Source organism: Ammospiza nelsoni, chromosome 16 (assembly GCF_027579445.1).
Source record: "Ammospiza nelsoni isolate bAmmNel1 chromosome 16, bAmmNel1.pri, whole genome shotgun sequence".
Taxonomy (NCBI): domain Eukaryota; kingdom Metazoa; phylum Chordata; class Aves; order Passeriformes; family Passerellidae; genus Ammospiza; species Ammospiza nelsoni.
In genome coordinates this window covers 13,381,998-13,404,966 of record NC_080648.1, presented here as the reverse complement: position 1 = coordinate 13,404,966, position 22,969 = coordinate 13,381,998, and positions in this window count along the sequence as shown.

Here is a 22,969-nt window from a genome sequence, read left to right as displayed (position 1 = left end):
CTGGGAGGGACTCAGAGAAGATGAGATTAGGGAGTGCACAGGGGAGATGATGAGTTTTGGAGGGAAATGAGAAGGTAGGGTCGTCTGCATCCTGCTGATGGTTTTTAGAGAAGAGACTCAGCAGTTTGAGAGAGGGGTTGGCCACAAAGCAGAGCAGATGTGCAGAAACCCCCAAGGGGCCCAGAGAAAGGCAGGGGACTGCTAGACCTCCTGAATGCCCTGTGGGACCATCGGCCAGCCAGGTTAGAAACAGCACAGTGACACTGTGAGACCCAGCTGCTCCAGGCTGCACACACTCAGGGTGATGCTCAGTGGGGCACAAACACTCTGCAAGGGCTCCTTACTCTGCAGTCTCTGTTTAGCAGCATGGTCCTCAGCCAGCTGGGCTCAGATCCCAGCCAGCAGAGCAGACAGAGCTAAATGAGGCAGCTCCAATCCCTGGGGACATGCCACCACCCTGAGGGGCACTCTGAGTGGCCCTGGTACAAGATTCCCTCCCCAGGGACACAGGAACCCTTTGCCAGCCTGGGCTGTGACCCCTGGGCTGGGCATCACATGGCTGTGGCATCACTGATCTCACTGGGAGAGAGGAAATGGAGAGGTCTGAACAGGGCAGTGAGCAGGAGACAGAGAGGCAGAAAAAGCCTTGGCTCCATTCCTTGATCTCTTTTCTGGGCTGGGAATCATCTCATGTGCCAGTTTGGTCAGGCAAGAGCAGCCACAGTGCTGCACCCCGGCTCCATCTCTGTTTGCTCCCCTGACATCCTTCAGCATTAGCTGGCAGATTCCTGCCCTGCAGGTCCTGGGAAATGGGCTGGAGCAGACACTCACCCAGCGAGGCCATCCCCAGCAATGAGTGGGGCTGCCAATTCACCCCTGTATTAGGGATCCAGACTGAGAGAGAAATGTCTCTAAATGGGGCAGCAGATGCTTTAACTTGCTTACAAACCCTTGCCCAGAAAACAGTGCAAAGGCAGAAACAATCAGCCAAGAACAGGAGCTCACACGGTGCTTCAGTCCTCCTAAAATGCTGAAGAAACACACATTTAACTACAGCCTAAATTAGATTAACTCCTCTTTGGAGTTATCCACTTTGAGGTACTTTCTCTGCTATTTGCCCAGCCTGGTGTTTAAATAGTTACATTATATTATATTATATTATATTATATTATCACATCACATATTACATTACATTAATTTTAAAATATAAATAAATAAATAAATAAATAAATAAATAAATAAATAAATTCATCACTTTACAAAATTATTCTTATGCTGCTGAGGAAATCCAAGGCAGAGAATAGCAAAGGCAAGCAGAAGCCAAATTTGCAGACCAATTGATAACTATTCTTATTCTTTTCGTAGCTTCCCCCCCATTTTCCAAACAGAAACTGTCACATCTGATGGGGCCAGGCCACCACCCTGCCTCCAGTGTCCCACTGATCAAACACAAGCACAGAGGATTATTTTTCCCTTATTCCTTACGATAAAATAAAAAAGGGAAGAGCTGGGAAGAAAGAAGACAAAAGGAAGAAAAGATGAACAAGCAGAACCTGCTTTGAGCAATGGGGGTTAATCTGACTCAAAGCCTAAATCCATGTTAGCAGTTAATCCAGTTAGTAAGGCTTTCATTGGGAGCTTTCAGAAATCCTTTAACCTCTTGCTGTAAACCAGGAGCAGCTTAACAGCTCAATGTTCACGAGAAAAGCCTGTCAATAATGCTGCTAAGCAGGTATTTAGCAGGATTTAAGAAACAAGCATGTGACAACTCTTCTTTAATGAAGCAATTGGGTTTCTCTCCAGGAACCAAATGGTCACCATTTCCTTTCGTCCTGTCTTGCTCGTGATCTGCTTTTCAAGATTCAAAAGGAGATGCTGTTCTGGTCCTGGCAACTTGACAAGTATTTCTTCCTGGGGGAAGCTCAGTGAAATGCAGATTTTTCTACTCATTTTTATAAATCTCATGGGTTCTTTGTCCTAAGAAATCTTCTATGAAGCAGAGTGCAGTAGAAAAAAAAAAAGAAAAGTCTACAATTTTTTTCCTTTCAGAGGTGTCTATACTGCTCCAAGGAAAGCGAGCTGACAAAGAGGTTTAATGTTTAAGTCTTCTTACCCCAGCCTGAGTCTGAGGATCAACAGAACACCAAAGTTTTTTACCATTTCCTTGCAAAATCTGAGTTAACTGTGGCCCAGAAATCACGCTGCCACATGTAGCCCGGTGCTGCATCCCTGTTCCTGGCAAAGGCAGAATGTGAGCAGCTCTGGGAAACACCAACATTCTGCAGTGTAAACTTCATCCCTGTCCTGGGAGACCTGGCTGATCAGAGAGAGGTGACACAGATGAGTAATGCCATGGTTGACTCTCATAATTAAAAGGCAAATATCATGTGTATATATGTTAAGAAAAGTTTTATGGATTACAGTTATGTTTTATAGCTGTACAGTTACGTTTTATAGATTTACAGTTATGTATTACCCCCTTTGTACTTTTATCAGGGGGTGCCCTGGGTTTGGGACATTTGGGAGGGTCAGCTCATTACTGTGGCAACACCTGAGCTCCAATCAAGATTTAAGGACTTAAATTCACCACGGGACAGCAAAGAAGGAGCAATGGACAGAACTTTTGGGAGGGGTTAAAGGGTTAAAAGGTGAAACCTCCATTGTGTGGGTGAGCACATGGTGCGAAAAATTCTCCGCTCCCGGCACTGTAATATTTTCTCTATTCAGTCTTCTGTTGTAATTTTGATAAGGTTTTAATAAACCTTTTAAATTTTGGAAGTGAGTATCATTTTTCACAGAGGTGATGGTCCCTCCTTGGCCTCTCTAGGTGTGCAGCTGGTGGAGGGTTTGTGAGGATGTGCACTCATCCTCTGGGCTGTGCTTATTCACCTCTCTGGTCATGGAAATCCCACCACAGAAGGTTTCAGGCACAGTTGCCGTAATTATCTGTCTGAATTGCTCCAAATTCTCTTAAATGCATGAGATCCAAGGTGTTAGGACCCACTTTTTAATGTGTGGCATCCTTCTTAAGCTGCAAAGGCCCTGCTGGGCAGCAGGGCAGAAATCCCTGCACTGCCACAGTGAGGACCCCCATCAGTACAAACCAAGATTTTTTGCTATGCTATCCCATCCACTCAATTTTTCTGGGGAACAGGACAGTTGTGAGCTACAGGGAAGAAAAGAGAGAAGGGAAACGAGGGGATGTGTGTCTCAAAGGTGAGTGACACGTACAGAGAATGAGGGACAAAAAATCATGCTTTCCTCAACCTTCCCATCTGACAAGGGGAGTATTTCATCCAGCCCTCTCTGCCTCTTCCGTTTCAGACTCAGACACTCCCATTTCCATTCACTTTCACAGCTGAAAGGTCGTTTTGCCTATTTTCCCCTCTCAATTCCAAGGAGGAACGCTGCATTACCTCAGGCATTTGCTGTGTTCCTCAGCAGACCGAGCCCATGCAACATTAATCCTGTGTTAGCTGATGCTCAGAGGATCTCTGCCATTCTGGCTGCAGCACAAGGCTCCTTCAAAGGGAAACACCTCGCAGCTCTCAGTGCCTGAATGCAGTTTGCCCAGGTTAACAAAGCCAAAGTATAGGAAAATGCAAGAGAAAATGCTTACTCTCTAAGCCCTCAGTCAGAACCTCAACAGTGTGCAGGTATTTTACTTTCTCATTCCTTTAATATCCTTTTCTGCTGATAACAGCAAAACATTTCCACACATGCACGCAGATATTAAACCACTTATAGAAGGATTGTCTTTATGGGAGTCCTACCTAATGAGACCATGATCCTTTGTGAATAACTCTGGTAGGCACAAGGACAGCACAGGTACTAATTAACCTATAACATTGCCATTAAAAAGTCATGACATGAGTTAATGCACTGACTAGGAGAGTTATTTTTCCTTTCATAAATTATATTTTCCTATAGCTCAATTAGCCATTTTCAAGCACTATTTTTTTCCCTAGTCCTTACGCTGTCTTTTCTGAAAGGATGGTAACAATCCATTTTAAGAAATAAAAGTTAACCTTTAAAACAACAAAAGAGTGTAAAAGAGTGAACTCCTACTCAGTCCAAATTCCAGCTCAGTCCTTTTTGGCCAGGTATATTGATGGAGATGAGAGGTTTTATGCATTATGCAGAGCCATCTTTTCACTGAAAAACATACTTCAAACAGATGCAATGTTAGCAGACACTGGGATACCAAGCAATTGATTATTCTGTTTACTGCAGAATAACCTGCTGTATCTAGGTTTGATGGTGCTGTGTTTTCACACTCTGGTTTCTTATGAAGCCAATACAAAAGACAAAGTGGGCAAGGGTAACATTTGTTAGACCACAGTCACAGCTGAATTGCAGCATCTGGATGCAGGAGCTAAGGTTCAACTGAGGAATTCAAATTCATAACAGCAGATGTATAAATCACACATCAGCTACAGAGGGAAAAAAACCACCAAACCCTCAGTTCCAGATAATTGTCACCTTGATGCAGCCACCTCCAGCCCCCATCTTCCAGAGGGAACCATCTCCTGAATTCCATCCTTGCTATGACTCTCTCCCTTCTCAGCAGGGAGACACATCCATGGCTTTTCCAGCCCCATTTTCCTGCTGAGCCAGCCAGGAGAGTGCAGAGCCACTCGTGGTCTACCAGCAGCCCCAGCCCCACTGCCAGAGCTCCTCCTGCCAGGAGAGCAGCACTGTCCAGATGGTCCCTGCATCCCCTCCCAGCACTGCTGGGGACCACACTGGCAGGAATCTGCTGGGGAGCGCCTCATGGACGGGCTGGGTGCTGCTCTCTGCTTTTCCAGACATCCCTTCCTCCTGACCATCTCTCTTTTCCTCCTGGCCATCTCTCCCTCCTCCTGTCCATCTCTCCCTCCTGCCCATCCCTCCCTCCTGCCCATCCCTCCCTCCTGCCCATCCCTCCCTCCTGCTGGCCGCAGCCCAGCGCAGTTTGTGCTCTTTAGTCCGCCTTGCCCTGGGGGTTTCCCGCAGCCATCTGCCCGCCGCAGCATCTGAGCAGCCCTTCTGCCATCTCTGCCTCCCGAGGAGGGAGCCGATCCCGCCACTGCCTCGAAATAAATAAATAACAAAGCAGCGAGAAGGGGCTGCTCTTCAGTCCTGATGCGGTCTGGCAGGGTCAGCCGTGATGTGCTGCTTGGAGAGAGCCAGAAAAATGACAGGGTCCATCCAGCCTTAGAAAATCCCCCCTGCTCAGGCTTGGCAGGCAGTGCTACAGGGAAAGTGAGGATGCTACAGGGTATGATATCCATTGCAGCACCAGTGTTAAAAATAGGTTAGAAACTGTTGTAAAATAGTTGATAGATCGTTAAGCATGTATTGTGAATTTGGTTGTTATATTGTAAAAGGGGTTAAAAGGGTAGTTATAAGAAATTACATCTAAGTAAAGTGCACCACCCCCCCAGCGAAACGAGCCGGCCTGGACAGAACTGTAATGGGCCAATCAAGGGCCTTAAACCTTCATGCAAATGAAAGATCTCAACGGAAAAAAAAATCCAAAGGGACAAAAAACAGGATAAAAAGGGGCATCTGACCCAGTGGATTTGTGCTGCTCCACCTAGAACATCGGGGACATCACTGCTCAAGGAAACCCAGCACTGCAGCATCCTCGACAGGAACACCCCTGCTCAGCCTGCAAGCCCCGATGCTTTAGCCTTTCTTTTTCTTACAATAAAAGCTGAAATCACTTCAGTTCGGGGAGCTTGCTTTCGTTTTTATCACCAGGAAGGATAAACCACGACCACTTGGAAACTGCACGGGATTTGGGAGCATCTCTTCTTAAGGGGGGTTGAGGTGGACCCCAGGATTGTCTTCCCTCAGGTTGGGAGATGCTGAAGTCTGGGGCTTTCCAATTGCTGTCAGCCAGGAATGAAAAGCAGTTCCACAGATCAGGGAGGGGTGGGACACGACAACCAGCTCTTGTCCCTGCCCATTGCCAAGGAGATGCAAACCAGGACATGCTCTGCAGAGAGGGACAGAGAGCAAGGAAAGGTGGGCAAGGGAGGAGAAGATTCGGAAAAGCACTGAGCTTAGGCATGGCTGAAGAGACCAAGATATGAGGGGAAACACAGAGCAGAGGCTAAGGCTAATTTGACAGCTGTTCTGTGGGTATCACAGGCAGATGATGAGCTCATGTTTGGGGTCACCCCATTGCATCAAGCCTCTGTAAACTCAGGCTCATAAGCCACCACACACTTCTAGGGTCTCCAGTTCTTGCTTGGAGCTGTTTTTAAAAAACTGTATGCAGACACCCCTGAGAAAGAGGGTTCAAGAACAAACCCTCTGCTCACAGCATCCCCCCACCCCAATCCCTTTCCACCTAAACAGAAACAGCCTGCAGTGCCTCAGACTGTGACCAAGGGCTGAAGTGACACTCACTGAAAGGGGGGATCATTTAACAAATTAGTCTGGGAGGATCTGCAGGAGCCAGGCTCTATCTAGGATGGGAAAGTTTTGCAGCAAAGCTGTGCAAAGGCAGCCTGAGCCAGAGCCCTTCTACAACAGCACGGTCACGCTGCTCAGATCAAGCTCCTCGGGCACTGTTAGCAAAACCTGCCCTTCTGTCCTGCTGTCATCTCAGGGCTGACAAGCTCATCAGCCAGGCTGCAGGCAGGGAAATGACAGAGGCGGAATTAATGGGAATCACCTCATTTGCCTCCCTGCCCACCCCGATGGCTGCAGCGCCGGGACAGGGGCAGCACTGCCCGTGCTCAGGCTGTTTGCAGTAATTAGGGCAGATGCAGGTTGGATGCACCGAGCACAGGAGGGTGGGGACAGCCAGGGGAGGATTGGGGGAACATCAGGTGATGCCAGGCTCGGGGCACAGAGGGATGGCACAGAGATTCCCTGCGTCAGGCTCTTGGTCCCAGCAGGTTAAGGCACAGCCGCCCCGACAGATGCAACCATCCAGCTCCGAGGGATTCAAATTAAGGTCAAAAGGGATAAAGCAATGGTGAGGAAATGAATGCCTTGTTCCTGGCTCACAGTCATGCCCAGATGCACGTTCCTCATCCTTTATGAGGATAATTAAAATGCATCATTTTTGTTTGTATGTGTGTGCACATACATGCAGGCATACACCATTTCTTTCTCTTGACAGGAATACAACCATAAGAAATATTTATTTTTTCACTGTCTCTGTGGCAGCTATCTGGATTTTAAGCTTGGGAAGGGAGATGGGAAGGGAAAGGGTACCCCTTTTTTCTGTTTATCCTCACCAGGAAAGGAGGGGAATCTGCTCACAGCTTTTCAGTCCTGAGCAGGGATTCATTTGATGGCACAAGAACAGTTCATGCAATTTTCCATTTGCACAGAGCAGGGTATGTAATGCCTGTGCTTGGAATTGGGTTTGCTCTCCTAGCTCTGTCACTCAGCAGGTTAATTAGCCATTGCTCTCAGCTCTATAACACAATCACAGCCCAAATCTGCAAACCCTGAACCCATCCCAGAGCCAGCTGTGCCCATCACTTGTCCAACAACCACGAAGGTCCTACATGCCAGGACTTCCTTCCCTCCTCCTGCTAAGACAGCATGGCTTGAGGCTGTGACAGATTCTCTTTGCATCCTGCTGTGCTCTCCATCACAGCTGGTCAAGTGTCCACATCTAAAACCAGAGTCCCAGGAAAGAACTCATTCCAGCATTAGTGCCCAGGAGCACAGCCCAGAGCTGGGAGATGTGCTCAGTGCTCTTTGAGGGACAGGATGGAGCTGCCAACAGCTGACAGGACTGGTTTGGCTCTCTGAGGCCACTGCACACCAAATGAACCCTATTTTTCAGTCTTCCAGCTGAGGCACAGAGCCTGTTTGCCTCCCACAGCAAGATGTACCCTCTCCCAAGGTAGGCACACATTTTACCTGAGACCCAAAAGCAGAGAAGTGTCTGAGCACTGCTCTGTGCTTAAGGTTTGCAAAAGCTGTTTTTGCTGGCCTCTAATACTCCATTAGTGCCTGTCAGAGGAGAGGGCTGAACATTTTTCACTCATCGTAAATTTGTGACACTGGGGAATTTGTTTATTCCTGGCTAGAAAATGCTAAGCCCATCAGTTATGTCCTCACAATTCTCATCATGCTGTCTTAATTTACACTGACCTCCCAGCCAGAGCACAGCCCTAAATTGTCACAAACAGTCAGCTCTCCATTACACGGCTCAGTGGAGTGTGGGGGAGAGACATCTGTGTGCAGGGGCTCAGAGCTCAGCACAGGAACCCCGGGCATCGTCAGCCTGGACACTGCCTGAATCCTGAATCCTGAATCCTGAATGCTGAATCCTGGCTGCCTCCCTGCAGCCCTGCTCTGCAGCTCACAAACCCTTCCAGAGTGCCAAGTGCTGCCATGCCCTGCTCTCCTCTGGCATTCCCTGCCCTTGCCTGCCCCAGTGCTGGCCAGAGGCTGCTGCCACCTCCAGCTCAGCCTGCTGGGTTGGCAGTGACACTGGGGTGCTGCAAAGCCTATGCTCATTGCTTTATCTGGGCTAGAGCTGCATCCTGTCCTCTGGGAGCCTGGGTGAGAGACAAGCAAAACTCCCACAGTGTCTCACCACTAAATGTCTGAATTATGGATTCTTCTGCCCAAGGTGAGCTGAGACACAGGCAGCTTGGGTACCATCACCATATTGGTCTTCTTTGGGATTTGGTCCTCAAGGAAAGTCGTCAGCAATTAGCAGAGATGTATTTTAGGTCTGTTTATAAATGTCTTGCAGCTGCAGTGATCAGGAGCTGAGCACAAATAGCAAGTGGGAGAAGTCTGTTTTACATCTTTTCTGATGTAACTGGCTCTGGATGGAGTCAGACTTGGTTTTCCTTCTTCCAAAGGCTGATGGTGTCGTCAAATCTGTGCAAGCTGGGATGTGGGTGGGAGAGAAAAAGGACTTTTATTCTTTCTTAGAATATCCAAATTGTTCAGAACCACTGAGCATCGAGACTGACACTGTCTGGGGTGGGATCAGCAGCAGATGGCCAGAAGCTCTCTCTAAGTTCAAGAGCTCATTAATTCATCAGTATTCACACAGGGTATTTAATCAGGACTCAGACTGCCATGGGGTTAAGATCTTCTCCAGAGACACCACAAAATAAAGAGCACGGTGATGTTTGTCGTTTGTCTTTCTGCTGGTGACCTCCTGCTAAACATCAGAGCCCAGAACTGCCTGCCAAGGCCTCAAATATGATCAATAATATCCTTGCTTATCTTGCTACCATTACATATTTATCTCCAGGGATAAAGCTGCTGATTTGCTGTTCTGCCCCTGGTTCCCCAAGCTCAAAGCCCTTCCCCAGACACCACCCTGTGCCTCGGGCACTGCTGCCAGGCTGTGCTCCCTCCTCTCCCATGCAATGGCACAAAAAAGGCTTTGCAGAAGGACAGTAGCCCAAAAAAAAAAGAAAATACAATTCAGGCTGCCACTAAAGCATTGAGAGGAATAGCAGATTTGTCTTTACAAACAAGCTGTGGGTCTGCTGGTAGATGAAAACTAGCACTGGGAGATAAAAGAAACAATGAGAAGGATTCCACTAATTGATGAATGGAAAAAGATATTTGCTTTTACAAATAAACTTTAGGTTTGCTGATAAACGAAATTAGACATTGAAAGATGAAAGAAACAATGAGGAAGAAAAAACCCTAAATTCCATAAGAATTAAAAATGAAAAGGGAGTGTTATACATTAGAAGGAAATCTCTGGTATCAGGTGTTTTGGGAAGTCTACCTCTCAAGTACCTCAGCCAATGGGGAAAGAGAGAAGGGAAATATGGCTGGGAAATTAGGATAAAAAGGGAGGCTGTGTCCTCCAAAGATTTGAGAGATCCCAGGGGAACGCCCCATGGCCTCTCCCTTTATTTGAATAAAGCCAAAAGAACTCCTCTCTCTCCTTTTTGGACATAAACCTCTGGTGTTTGTGGATTAATTTTCCTAACAGCAGTAACATGAAAAAAGAGGAAAAGCACAAATCCCTGCTGATGCTCTGCACAGCTTCAACTCCCTTGGCTGGTTTCACTCTTTTCTGCTCCGGCATCCCTGACTATGTGGGAGCAGGACCTGACCCAGCAGCCCCCCAGCTCCTCCTGCCCCTCCAGGAGTGCTGGCTCCATGGCCACAGCCATGCACAGCCCCTTCAGCAGGTGGACGTGCTGCCTTTAGCAATAAAGAGAGTTTGAAGCCATTAAAGACCAGCAAAATGACCCCTCCTGCGGAGCTGCTGCCATCAGGAAAGCAACACCACCGGCAAACAAACAGAAAAAGGGATGGAATGTTTGCCAGGGCAGCCGTGGTTGGGAAATGAGGGGTGGGACAGCGCAGCAGGAGATGTAAAATAATCCCAGCTGTGAGTCTGCAGCAGCAGCAGTGCAGGATGCTCCATCCACACTCACGCCAGGAGCACATAATAAAGGGGGAATAACATATCTAGTACATAACAAAGGGGGAATAACATAAGAAGTACATAACAAAGTGGGATAACATGTACATATAACATATAACAAAGGGGGAATAACATATCTAGTACATAACAAAGGGCGAATAACACATACATATAACATATAACCTATAACATATATAACATATAACATATAACATATAACATATAACATATAACATATAACATATAACATATAACATATAACATATAACCTAACATATAACATATATAACATATATAACATATAACATATAACCTATAACCTAACATATAACATATAACATATATAACATATAACATATAACATATAACATATAACATATAACCTAACATATAACATATAACATATATAACCTATAACATATATAACATATAACCTATAACCTAACATATAACATATATAACATAACATATAACATATAACATATAACACATATAACATATAACATATAACATATAACCTAACATATAACATATAACATATATAACATATAACATATAACACAGGGGGAATAACATAGACAGTACATAACAAAGGGGGAATAACATACACAGCACATAACAAAGGAGGGATAACATGTACAGTACATAACAAAAGGGAGATAAAATGTACATATAACATATAACAAAGGGGGAATAACATACACAGCACATAACAAAGGGAGAATAACATATATAGCACATAGCAAAGGGGGAATAATATACACAGCACAAAACATAGGGGGAATTACATACACAGCACATAACAAAGGGGGAATGGGCAATCAGGCCGGGCTGGGCAGGCAGCCCTGCTAAAGACTCGGGTAAATGCTGCACTCAAGTAATAATCCTGCGCTAAATCCAGAATTTAAATGCCTCAAGGGCTTAAGGGCTGTCAAGAGCTGCAATTCATTTCCAGAGGTTTTATTTAGTTGCAGCAGCAATTTTACCTGAGGGTGACACTAAATTTGAGAATTACAGGGCTAATAATTTAACAGAATTGGCTGCGGCATTTTCTTAAAGAAACACAAACACACACGGACCCGATGAAATGAGCTCTGCACTTTACATGCTTGCAGGTTTCATTTGAATGAAAATGATTAATGGGAACATAAAGATAAAACACACCACAACAATAAAACAAATCAGCTCTGCCTCCTAAAGGTCAAAGCAAACCTGCCTCCTGGTTTGGAAATCATCTCCTAGGACAACATCAGGCATTTGCTTCTGCATCCCCCTCTTGCCTCTCCCTGCTGATAACTGCTGGTTCCTGACATCCCCAGCAAGTGGATGGAGCAGAAATTAAACACATTCTTAGTCAGACACACAAGATATGGACAGAAATTGTGGTTAACACCACTGGCTCTTTAATTTCAGGGAATAACTTTTTCCTGTCTGTGTATCACTATGATTTGCAATTTACAAAACAAGAGTTCTTTTATTTGGTACCTCAGTTCAGCTTCCCTCAGGAAGAGATGGGGACTCAGCATAGCATCAATGTGCAATTTCCATTACCAGGAAGGTAAAATAACATAACAATTCATAGGGAGCTCTTTCCTTATTGCCCTGGTCCCAGGAATGAGCAGAGCAAAGGGGATCCTCATCCCCTTCCCAAATCATGTGAGGGACAACACTGCAGGAGTTTCCACCCAGCCAAAATGGGGTTTCAGGGAGGGAATTTAAAGATTAGGGAGCCTGGCCCAAGAAAAAACCCTGAACCTCCCAGCTGTGAGTCTGTCTTGCAGAAAAATTTTACATGATTTGAAACCACTGATATCCTTTCCCCCTCCCCGCCATTGTCATTGAGAGATATGTTCCTTTCTGCATTTCTAATTGGGATGGAACAGATGGTGAAGGCTTTGTTTAATGAAATATGTCCATTCAATTAACCCATGCCGTCAGGGATCCAGCAGTGCAGGAGGAATCAGCCTCCCACTGCTGCAGGGGGATCCTGCTGCCCTCACCTGCACACCTGAGCCCAAGGGCAGGGCCTGGGGGCACGGGCTGGACCTGCTGGACCTGGCTCAGCTGCCAGTCTTGCTTCCCAGAAGCCTTGTTCCTCTAATTTTACCTCTTTTTTTCCTTTTTTTTTTTTTCCCTTGATTTCCAGTTTCAGAACTGCATACAGAGGTTTTGAGCCCCTTGCTCAGCCTTGCCCATGGAAAAGGCAATATCTTTTTTCCCCAGGAATTGCTATGGAGCTCTGCCAAAGAGAACTGGGTCCCACTGCCAGCCCTTCCCCTCCTTCTGGGGAGGGGAAGCCCATCTGTGCCTCAGTTTCCCCCTTTGTGGTGAATGACAATTCATTCTCTGTGAACCACCCAATATGTGGTTCACTGACAGCTTGAAAATCAACCAAAAACCAACACAGCTTCCGAAACCAAAGCGTGCTATTTTATTTCCTGTCTTGGTTTGAAACAAAGTTTGACCCCTTGAAAGGAGGGGGGGTGACATTTTGAAGCACAAAAATCAAAACACACATTCATATGTGAAAAAAATCCTTTTTTTTTTTTTTTTTTTTTTTTTTTCCAATCCCACTAATATCATGATTACCAGCAGAAACAGAGCCAAAAGACACAAGGGCTGGGATGAGATCAGGCTGCTCTGCAGTAAGTACTTTTATGCAGGTAAATAGTTTATTTCTAGCCTTGCTCCCAGCTTCCACTAGTGCAGGAGCTGTTCAGGGGTGTGATAGGAATGGTTTCTGCTAAAGAAAATTCATTAAATGCCAACTGAACTAATTTTAGCACTTTAAAACCAAGCCATTTCAGGAGTTCATTTCCAAATGGTGAATTGGTACATTTACCAAAATAAATTGCTTTGGTGTTTTGGAGGTTTAGTTGATTGAGGGTTTTTTTTTTTTTTAAGTGAGGAAAGCAGAAAACCCCAGAACCTTTGGGGGTTTTCCCTTATTTTTCCCTTTCTCCTTCCTCTCCCCTTTCCTTTCTTTTCTTTCCCTCTTCCTTTCCCCATCCCTTCCCTTCAGGAAAGAAGGAAAGCCTTCAGCTGCTTCCTGTGCTCAGACACAGGGAATAAATCAAAATACTTCTATGGGAAAAACTTCTTCTTTTCAATGACTGTTTTTCCTTATTTTACAGAAAACCCACAGAGTTTATTGGTCCCTTTGGTTGGTGGGGAAGCACCTTTGGACAGCAAATCATTCAGAAATTGGATTTATGCAGCCAGAGGAGAAACACAGCCTGTGACAGCTCCCAGCAGGTCCCCACAGCCCTGGCTGCAGTGTGACACCCAGAGTGACACAAAACACGCCCTTGGGGTGCCAGGGGTGCCACTCCTCACCCCTCAATGCCTGCACTCATGGGGGAGCCCCCAAAGTGCCCTTGGACCTCCCACAAGCCTGGAGAGCCCTGACCCCTCACCAGCATCCCTGCCATGCTGGGACAGCAGCTCCCACAGCTCCCACAGCTCCTGACACCCCTAAGGGTCCCCAAAACACATCCCTCAAACATCCCCAGTTCTCTTATGACCAAGCTGGATGGTTTTCCTTCTCTTTTCACCCAGTACAAGGCAGAGGGATGCCACTTCTGACTCCCTTTGAGCTGTTTATGGGCTTATCTGGCTCTCAGCTCTTGTTGCTAGCCCTCTAATCCCTCTCCTCTCTCTGGTGGCATCACAGATATATTTCCTCGCATTTGTGACTGTTCCCACACTGAGCTAAACCGTTTCCAAGTGCAAAGCAGCATGACTGAAACCCCTGCTAGACTTTCATAATGAATATGAAGTTGCCAGACAGCAGAAATTCCTAACTTGACTTCATTCTCCAAATCCATTTATCAATGCTAATCAGCCAAGACCAGACAAGTCATCCCATTTTCAGTAGAATTACCTTTTCTTCTAATGACAACAAAACAATTTTTGCAAAAATAACAGTATATCATCAAGTGAAGCTCAGTCTTTGACTAACACAATATTTTAACTCATGACTCAGACAAGATATTGGCTGCAAAAATGACCCACTTGATTCATCTTTGTTAATGGCAGAAGTGTCAGAGATGTATCTGAGATCCTGCAGTGGAACAATCAGGTCTATGAGCAGCTCTGGATCTAAACTCTCTCTGGGATTTAAAGACACTCTGATCTAGCTCCAAAGCTCCTGGTTGGGAGGATACAAGTATACAGGGGGATACTCAGATGTTTTAGCAGCCAAATCAAATTATTTAATGGTTTTATAATGTGCTCAACTCCGATGCTACAGGGTGACTGTGCTAACATGACTGCTGCTGCTGGCTGGTAATAGAACTCAAGATAAATTTATAACTTTGCAGCCCTGAAGTGAAAGTACGCTACATAAATGCACTAAGAAATCGAAACCTTCCCAAAACACCAGATTTTACAATCAAAGCCCTGCACCCACTTGCCCATAGCAAATCCCAAAGGCAAGTGGGATTTGGTATGGGCAAGTATAGGCCATACCAAATGGCCTATACACGCAAGTAGGCCATACATGCAAGTACCTGCAAGTAAAAGCAGGTATAGGTGCTTTTTTGCCCAGTGTTGCTCTTGGCCAGAGCAAGGGAAGTGCATTTGTGCCCCCTCCAGAGCAGCTCCAAGCAAGAGATGGATTCTGACAGCTCGAGCACCTCTCACTCTCCCAGCTTGGCTGCCCTGTCCCTGGCAGAGTCCCCCAGCAGATCCAGCTGCCCAGACAGAGCTGGCTCATGCCTGAAACGTGGCAAGCAGCCAGAGCAGCCAGAGCAGCAGAGAGACCTGCTGGCTTTTCCCTGCACAATCCCCTAACAAGGAATCCTGGTGTTCCTGGGCACAGCTTTCTTTCCCTGGGTACCTCACACCTCCCAGCAGCCGCTTGGATATCTCTGAGACTCCCCTCACACAGAAACAAACAACTTTCTTTCTTTCTTTCTTTCTTTCTTTCTTTCTTTCTTTCTTTCTTTCTTTCTTTCTTTCTTTCTTTCTTTCTTTCTTTCTTTCTTTCTTTCTTTCTTTCTTTCTTTCTTTCTTTCTTTCTTTCTCTTTCTTTCTTTCTTTCTTTCTTTCTTTCTTTCTTTCTTTCTTTCTTTCTTTCTTTCTTTCTTTCTTTCTTTCTTTCTTTCTTTCTTTCTTTCTTTCTTTCTTTCTTTCTTTCTTTCTTTCTTTCTTTCTTTCTTTCTTTCTTTCTTTCTTTCTTTCTTTCTTTCTTTCTTTCTTTCTTTCTTTCTTTCTTTCTTTCTTTCTTTCTTTCTTTCTTTCTTTCTCTGTAGGGATGAGCATAAAAAAAACCCACCCTTGTTAAAAAGGAATTTCCTTGCACCAGAGAGGCAACTCCAGGCCACTCTAACAAGGTGAATTCTGCCCTTGCTATTTTAACATCTGGCCCTGCTGGGACTTGTGTTTTTGATTAAGTCACACACATGAACCAGCTCCCATGGGGAGTGAGCCTTGCTGAGGGTGCCTGTACATTAGGCTGTAAGGGATGGACAGAAGGTAATACTTTTTTTTTCTTTTCTTTTTTTTCCCTAGCCATTCTGTTTGCCTGGACACAGATGGGGAGTCCAGGCCACCTTCAGATGGTACTTTCTGCCCCAATACATAGCACTTCCCCTTCTCTCACCGTGCCTTGTGTGTGACTGCTCCCTAATCCCCTTGAGACTCAACAAATGGATTAGCACAAGCAGTTTAACCCAGAGCTCTCTGCTAACCATCCTCACCTTGGGTTGGGTGGGCAGAGGGCAAGCACAGTTCAACACCAGGAGCTGCTAAAGGTTTAACAAGCACAGGACACTGACCAGTCCAGCCAGCTGAGAAAAACCCTGACCTGTAGCCAGAAAAACCCCAACCACTCTCCCAGCTCTGAGTTCTTGTCCAGAATAGAGTTCAGGAAAAAACAAGCAGCAAAGACCAATAATTTCAGCATCAGAATGGTGCATTCAGCTTGCCACAGAAAGCCCGCAGTATGAAAACACAATTAAGTAGTTGCACATTGACAGAGTCTCCTAATTGCTTCAAGGAGCAATTCAATTATGTTTTCAACACTGAAATGAGTCATTACCAGTCTATAGGGGAAAATTGTGTTTGTGGGGTCATGGTTTTTTATAGAATATGCTGTCTTCCTCCCAAAAGTTAGCTCTTGTACTGCTGACAATATTAATTTTGGATAGATTCTTCCCTTTAGGAGCTAAATTGAGACAATTCTTGTTATGGGAACAATTGTCCACTGTAGCTCAGAAGAGCCCAAAGCCATAACATCTGGAGTTATGAAAACAGAGATTTAAAGTCCCTTCTGCTTTGCAAAACTCAACTGCTTCATAATCAAGTCATAAATAGTCACACTTCTCCTCTGACTTCATTGTAACTCCAGTCAATGCAGAGCCCTGAACACTGCTGGGCTAGCAGCCCAGTTCAAACTGGTGATAGTTTCAGTAAAGGAAGAAATCATTTCAGTAAAGAAAGAAATAATTCCTGCTATGAAAGCAGATGGAATTAGTTGTGGCAAAGATATTTTGAAGGTATTCTGAATTACAGATGCAGGGAGATTCAGACTATACAGAGTTGAAGCAAAGACTATTCTAAGAATGGAAGAAAGTCAGTTCAGGTCAGATCTACTACTTGGGTGACTGAAGATGGTTGAGAGCTACACTTGAACCTTACCAACAGAGATTTTGCTTTCTATTGTTCCTACAGCAATTTGAAAGCAAGATGATTGCAGAGCAGTGAGACTCAGCAGCAGTGAGAAAGGTCTGTTTTGAGAGCTTTGGGTTAAACAGCACTGATTTAGATGTTCATGCCTGCACAGTAGTTCAGCAAAGATAACAGGTTGCAGTAGTCACTTGGTAATTGACCTCTGGTGATTTAAAACCTTAATTTGCTTTCATGCTTTCTGATTTAAAGTAGCGTGTGCACTTGGGCATAACTGCTTTAAGATATCTAAGCAATATTTTAGCCTGGATTCCTCAGGAAACAAGGCTTAACAGAGCACATAGACTATTCTTCCTAATAACTCCTAAAAGCATTGGCCATTTTCAGCCAAATTTGTTGCAGGGTTCAGAGCTGTGATACTTGTAAAACCCTCAGAGGTTTTGTGAAGAGCCAGAGCAAATGAGCAAACTCTCAGAGGTTTTGTGAAGAGCCAGAGCAAACTCTTGCATGTTCTGAGTGCCAGCTCTTGGGCGAACAATTCTGTCCCTACTGTGGTGGGCACATCCCATGGGGCACGAGGCCAGGAGAGGACAGTGGGGCTGGATCCTGCATTCACAAAGAAACCATTGAGCTCCAGGCTGTACTGGACATGATGCCTGTTGAATGCTGCTTATAAATAACTCTGCTACAGCCACGACTCAGTGCCATTCCCTTTGCACAGCAATGAATGCCATTCCCTGCAAGGGACAAGCAAAGGGTGAAGCAGATCCTCCTTGTGCCCACAGGTAGTGCAAGAAGCACCACATGAAGCAGAGCCCTGAGAGGCACCTTCAGTCAGGGAACAAAGCTCCCTGGGTGATTTGTAGGCTCTGAACAGCAAAGCTGCCACTGAGCCACTGTGAATCTTTCTCAGTCTGCACCTTTGCTGAGCTGATTTATTGAAGGTGTCAATATCAGAGGTAGGCTGGGGACTAGCTGTAAAGCTCAAAACCTGATTTTCCCGTGGTTTTGCACTCCCCTCTGCCTTCAGAGCTTTGTTTCATCATCAGATGAGTTGAGGTGTTGACTGGCTTTTGGGGCAAAGGGCTGCTGGAAGGGAGCCCCACTGCTTCATCTGCACAGGGTAAATCAGGAATGCTCATTTTCACAGACTGCATGCTTAATTGTTGGGTTAAGTTAACAGGAGTTAAAAGGCAGCTTAGTCAAGCAGGCAGGGAAGAGCTGGAGTCAGAACATCCAGCTTTTGCTGCCCATTAAATAATAATATGGCTCTGTTGGGCCATAGCTTCCTTACTTTGGAATAAGAGTGAATCCCAGTGTGCTCTGGCCACAGGACAGTAGACACTGCAGGAAAGAGGTGCTGCATTGCCATTAATTCTATTCCTAAAATAAAATCCAAGTGCTGACCAAAATCTCATTAAACTAAAAATAAAATTCTTTGGACTTCAGCAAAATACAACGTACTGCTCCTTACACTGGCTGCAAGATTCCTGTCTCAACAGCACAGAGAGGAATTACAAAAAAACCACCCAGAATGTTGCATTTGAATTTTCAAAGCCACATTGTGTTACCTGCAACCATGAGAGGCTGCAAAGCCTGTGCCTGTCCCAGCAGGGTTGCAGAGCATGGTGGCACGATCCCACCAAGACCTGCAGGACTCATCTCCTGGGCAGGGAGCCCAGGGCCATGAAGGGAAGTGCTAATAGTCAAAAAGATGTCTGCAGCTTGCAGAAATAGATATTTTCCCAGGAATAAAACATGACTTGGAATAAATGTTTTATTCCCCTGCACATAATGAATGGCAGTGAATGTGATTTGGGGACCTGTCAAGAGAGGGGAGCACAGAGATAGTACATGCACTACAGACAGTATTAAAAATGTTGTTTAACTGAAACACAGGGAATTGAGATCACTGGTAATTTTAATCTCCTTTCCTCTGGGATTTCTTTTTTTTCCTTTTTTATGATCACCTTCCTATGTGGCTGGAAAAACAAGGCCATCAAAATGTTTATTGGAAACTCTTGCAGGAACCAATCCATATGCAATTGCACAGAAGGTAAAGAGGCATCCACTGCTCAGCATTTCCAGCAGATTTAGCATCAAGCTCAGCTTGCAGCCAGGCAAACAACACTATCTGCTTCTGGAAAAAGTAGTGGAAAAAGAGTCACCAGGAAACAATTAAAGGACTGTGCTCTAACCCAACAGCTGCTTGAACTGCTCTGATCTGTGGCAACACCGCTTTGCAGAAGAGCTTTCCATCAATCTCCATGTACGGCTTAATAGAGGCTGTCAGGAATATGGAAAACTGTCACTCTAGTGTGGCTGTGAGCAGCTCTGAGCCCTGCCCTCACCAGACAGCCCTGCACAGCTTGTACCAGCATGGGGGATGAGGCCAGAGCCTGCCACAGCAGCTCCTTCCTGGCAAGAGGAGATGGAATAAAAACTCCAACTTTTATTCACTGTTTTCACAGGCAGAGAGCATCCTTGTTGGGAGATAGCTTGCTCCTCCAGGAGAACCATGTTGCCCTTGGCCAGCTAAATCTCCCCTCTACAAAGCCAATGTGAGGAATGTCAAGTGCAGTTTCTCGTGGTTTATTAAACCTACACAGAGGCTTGTCCTGGCAAAGGAGCATCGTGGTGCTATGAAAAGAGAGAATGGCACCAGGGCACCATCTCCAGCTAATTGTTTCATCAACTTGGAGAGCAACAACTGCTTGCTAAATAAGGCTCTTCTTTTCTGCTTTGCAATTATGCTCTGGTGGCTGCCAAGAAAAGCTCTGACACTAAAGGCTTCTCAGGGCCTCTGCAAGTGTTGCCTTTGGTTTTAGTCCAGAAAGGCAAAAAGCAAAACCAAGGGCTGCAAATCAGAGGAAGAGGTGAAAGCTCAAAGGAGATTTGCCCTGCTCCCACCCACCTAACCAGTAAGAATTGGGTAAAAGGAAAATAATTAATGAAACTTGTTTGGTGCATTTGCCTCAGAAAATGTTAATGCTCAGCTAAAGACAAGATATTTGAGCATTTCACCAAATAAGTTTATGTTTTCAGTTGCTTCTGGAAAAACAATCAAGTTTGCATATTTTTACCAAAATATTGAAAGTGCTTGAATCTTTCCTATTACAAACCAGGAAGCTGAAGCCATTAATTCATTCCTATAATAAGATTGGAGAAGAAATAAAGGGCTATTTAGAACTAGGTACTACTTTTCATAATGAACTGAACTGGCAAAGATCCTTCTATTTTTTCCAGTTCCTGAGTTATCCAGAAATTGAAACATGTTGCAGGCAACTATTAGTTAAAGTACAAGCTCATGCATGTTGATTTCCCTTGTTTCAGGCTCAGCTCATTTGCAATTGAAAGCATCAACAGTAAAATATTTCTGCACTTAGAGCTTTACCTTTTCACCAGTAAAGCCCCTTCCTGAACACATCTCCTTTCTGTTCTGGCACGACCATTTGTGGGCTGCCTTTAAACTTTGTGTCTTAATTTCTCCTTCCCTCTTCCCAAGCAGGTGACGAGAGCGAGCCAGGCCAAATGTCGCTGGGTGCCAAGCTTGGTGTCAGCATTATTGGTCTGTTATCAACAGCACAGGTTCACTGGGTTATGCAGAAGGCTCCAAATCTGGGATTTTAAATTTCTGGAGCAGTTCAGTCAATAAAGTTCACTTGAGGATCAAGGTCTCCTTGCAGACACGGGAGGGAATGAGTAGGCATTTCTCACTTTTGCAAAAATGATGGTGGGGAGAGAGGCCAGGGCTGCCTCTGAACTGACCATTCTGCTTTAGCAGATCCACTGGTAAGGACAGATGTCCCCTACAGAGTGTGATCAGTGCCTGCATGCCCAGCCAAACCCACCTGCCAGATCAACCATGGGCATGGGACAAGCCAGCCATGGCAGGGAATTCCTCTGCTTCCTCTTGTGATTGACAAGAGAAGCAATAAGGAGATAGGAGCTGAAGAGCTGTTTGCAGCAACCTTTCCCTTTGTCAGAAATGTCAAAGCAATTCCTAACAGCTCACTTCAAAATGCATTTTCCATCCTCTTTTTGACATCTTCCCGACCTCCCCAACATTGCCAGAAGATACAAATTCACCCTGACAGTCAGGAGAGGAAGGGAAAACAAGAAAGGAAATAAAATAAAAACCAATCTCTAAACTCTTTCTAACCATCATAGAGGACAAGAGTTAGTATCATGCACTTACTGACAGATCAAGCTTGAACCACCTTCTCCCCACAAAAAATCAGCATAATAAGGCAGGAATGAGGTTACTTATTCTAGCAGGACCCAGTGATTATTGTCTTATTTCCCTGATAAATATTGATAGCATTTGTAATATAGCTCTAACAGGTTCTTGGGTTTTTCATTTCTTTCCTCCTCTCACAAATTTTCCCCATTCCTTTTCTCTGTTTTGTTGACTTACAGAACCTGACATCTTTGCACAAGGAAAGGTTATTAACTGCTGCTGATGAAGATGCATATCACAAACACAAAACAAACAAAAAAAAGCCCAAAAACAAGATAAAAACCCAAAACCAACCAAACAAACAAAACCAATAAAACATAATAAATAGGAAAATAAGAGGTTTTACTGACAAAACTCTCACATTTGGGAGTAAGACTCCCTCTTACAAAATTTATAGCTCTAAATAATTAGGTATCTGATTTCATTAGCCATCCAGGCTTCTACTATCCACAGTGAGCAGAGAAAGGGGAAGTCAGGAGAATGATTCACCATACCTTCTTTAGAAAGCTATTTTGGGATTGACTAAATCATTCTTTGGAGATTGGACAATTAGTACAGACTGGATGTCCAAATCCTACACAGCTCCAGGGTGAGATGTGTGACTGTCAGCACACCAGGAAGGATGGGTCCAAAGACTAAAAGCTGCTCATAGACATCAGTGACAATTAGTTGGTTTTAAAACCCCTGGGAAGGAGCAGATCCAGGGAGAGAAAACATTTGTTCAAGGTCACAGAGAAGGTCACTAGAATCACTTGTGTCTCTTGAGTGCACTTCAATGTCCTGAATAAAACATTAATTTATCCTGCAAGGAATGGTGTTGAGGAAATGAAAGTTCAAATGCCAAATGCAAAGAAAAATAATCAGAAGAAAAAGCATGACCTTCCATTGCATATGTTTAACTGGAGTTTCATTTACATGAGCAGTAGCACACCAGTTCCCTCAAGCTGCTGAGGAAATTAGTAGCAGGAAAACACAATTCTGCGCATTTTCAGGAACTGCTTCCATTAACAAAAAGCCAAGGCACAGGAATATATCAACCACTGCATAACCTCACCAAACTAAACCAAAAGTGCAATCTAAATAGAATGGGGGCAAAAGCTGAAGGCAATAGAAGGACTTTGCACTGCACAAAGTTAATGAAGTTAATGCTGGCTCTGGACTAAATTATGTGAAATACCTTGAAAAGGAATTGCAGACAGCAGCTAGACACCCATCTGGGGGTGTCCAGTGATGTGGGACTGACATATGTGAAGCCAGTAGTGACCAGAATGTGGAAAAGAGGATTTGTCTCTCCCATGTTCAACCTACACCAATAGGAGACCACAGGAACCTGAGAGATCTAAGGATCTCTGGCTAAAAGGAAGCCATAAAATACTTGGAGTGACTGAAGTATGAAAAACAAATACCCTTGACAACGGACTGGCACATAAAATGCCCCCTGCAGTGTGCTCAAGACAGCAGCCAGTGTTTAAAAATGCCTCTTGTAATGTCAGTGCAGAACAGCCTGCATAGGACTGGAGGATGATTTTTATCCTGATACCACTACATCCCTTTGGACTGTTCTTTCAGCCATAGCCACTTTCTTAGAACAAGCACTGCCTGCTGAACCAGTGCTTCCCCTTCTCCCTCTCCTCCTCCTCCCAACACTTCATAACCACAAACCTCAGCTGTTCCTACTTGTTTCCTGTGTTTACCCAACAGATCACGGCAAAAAGGGAGAAGAGGAA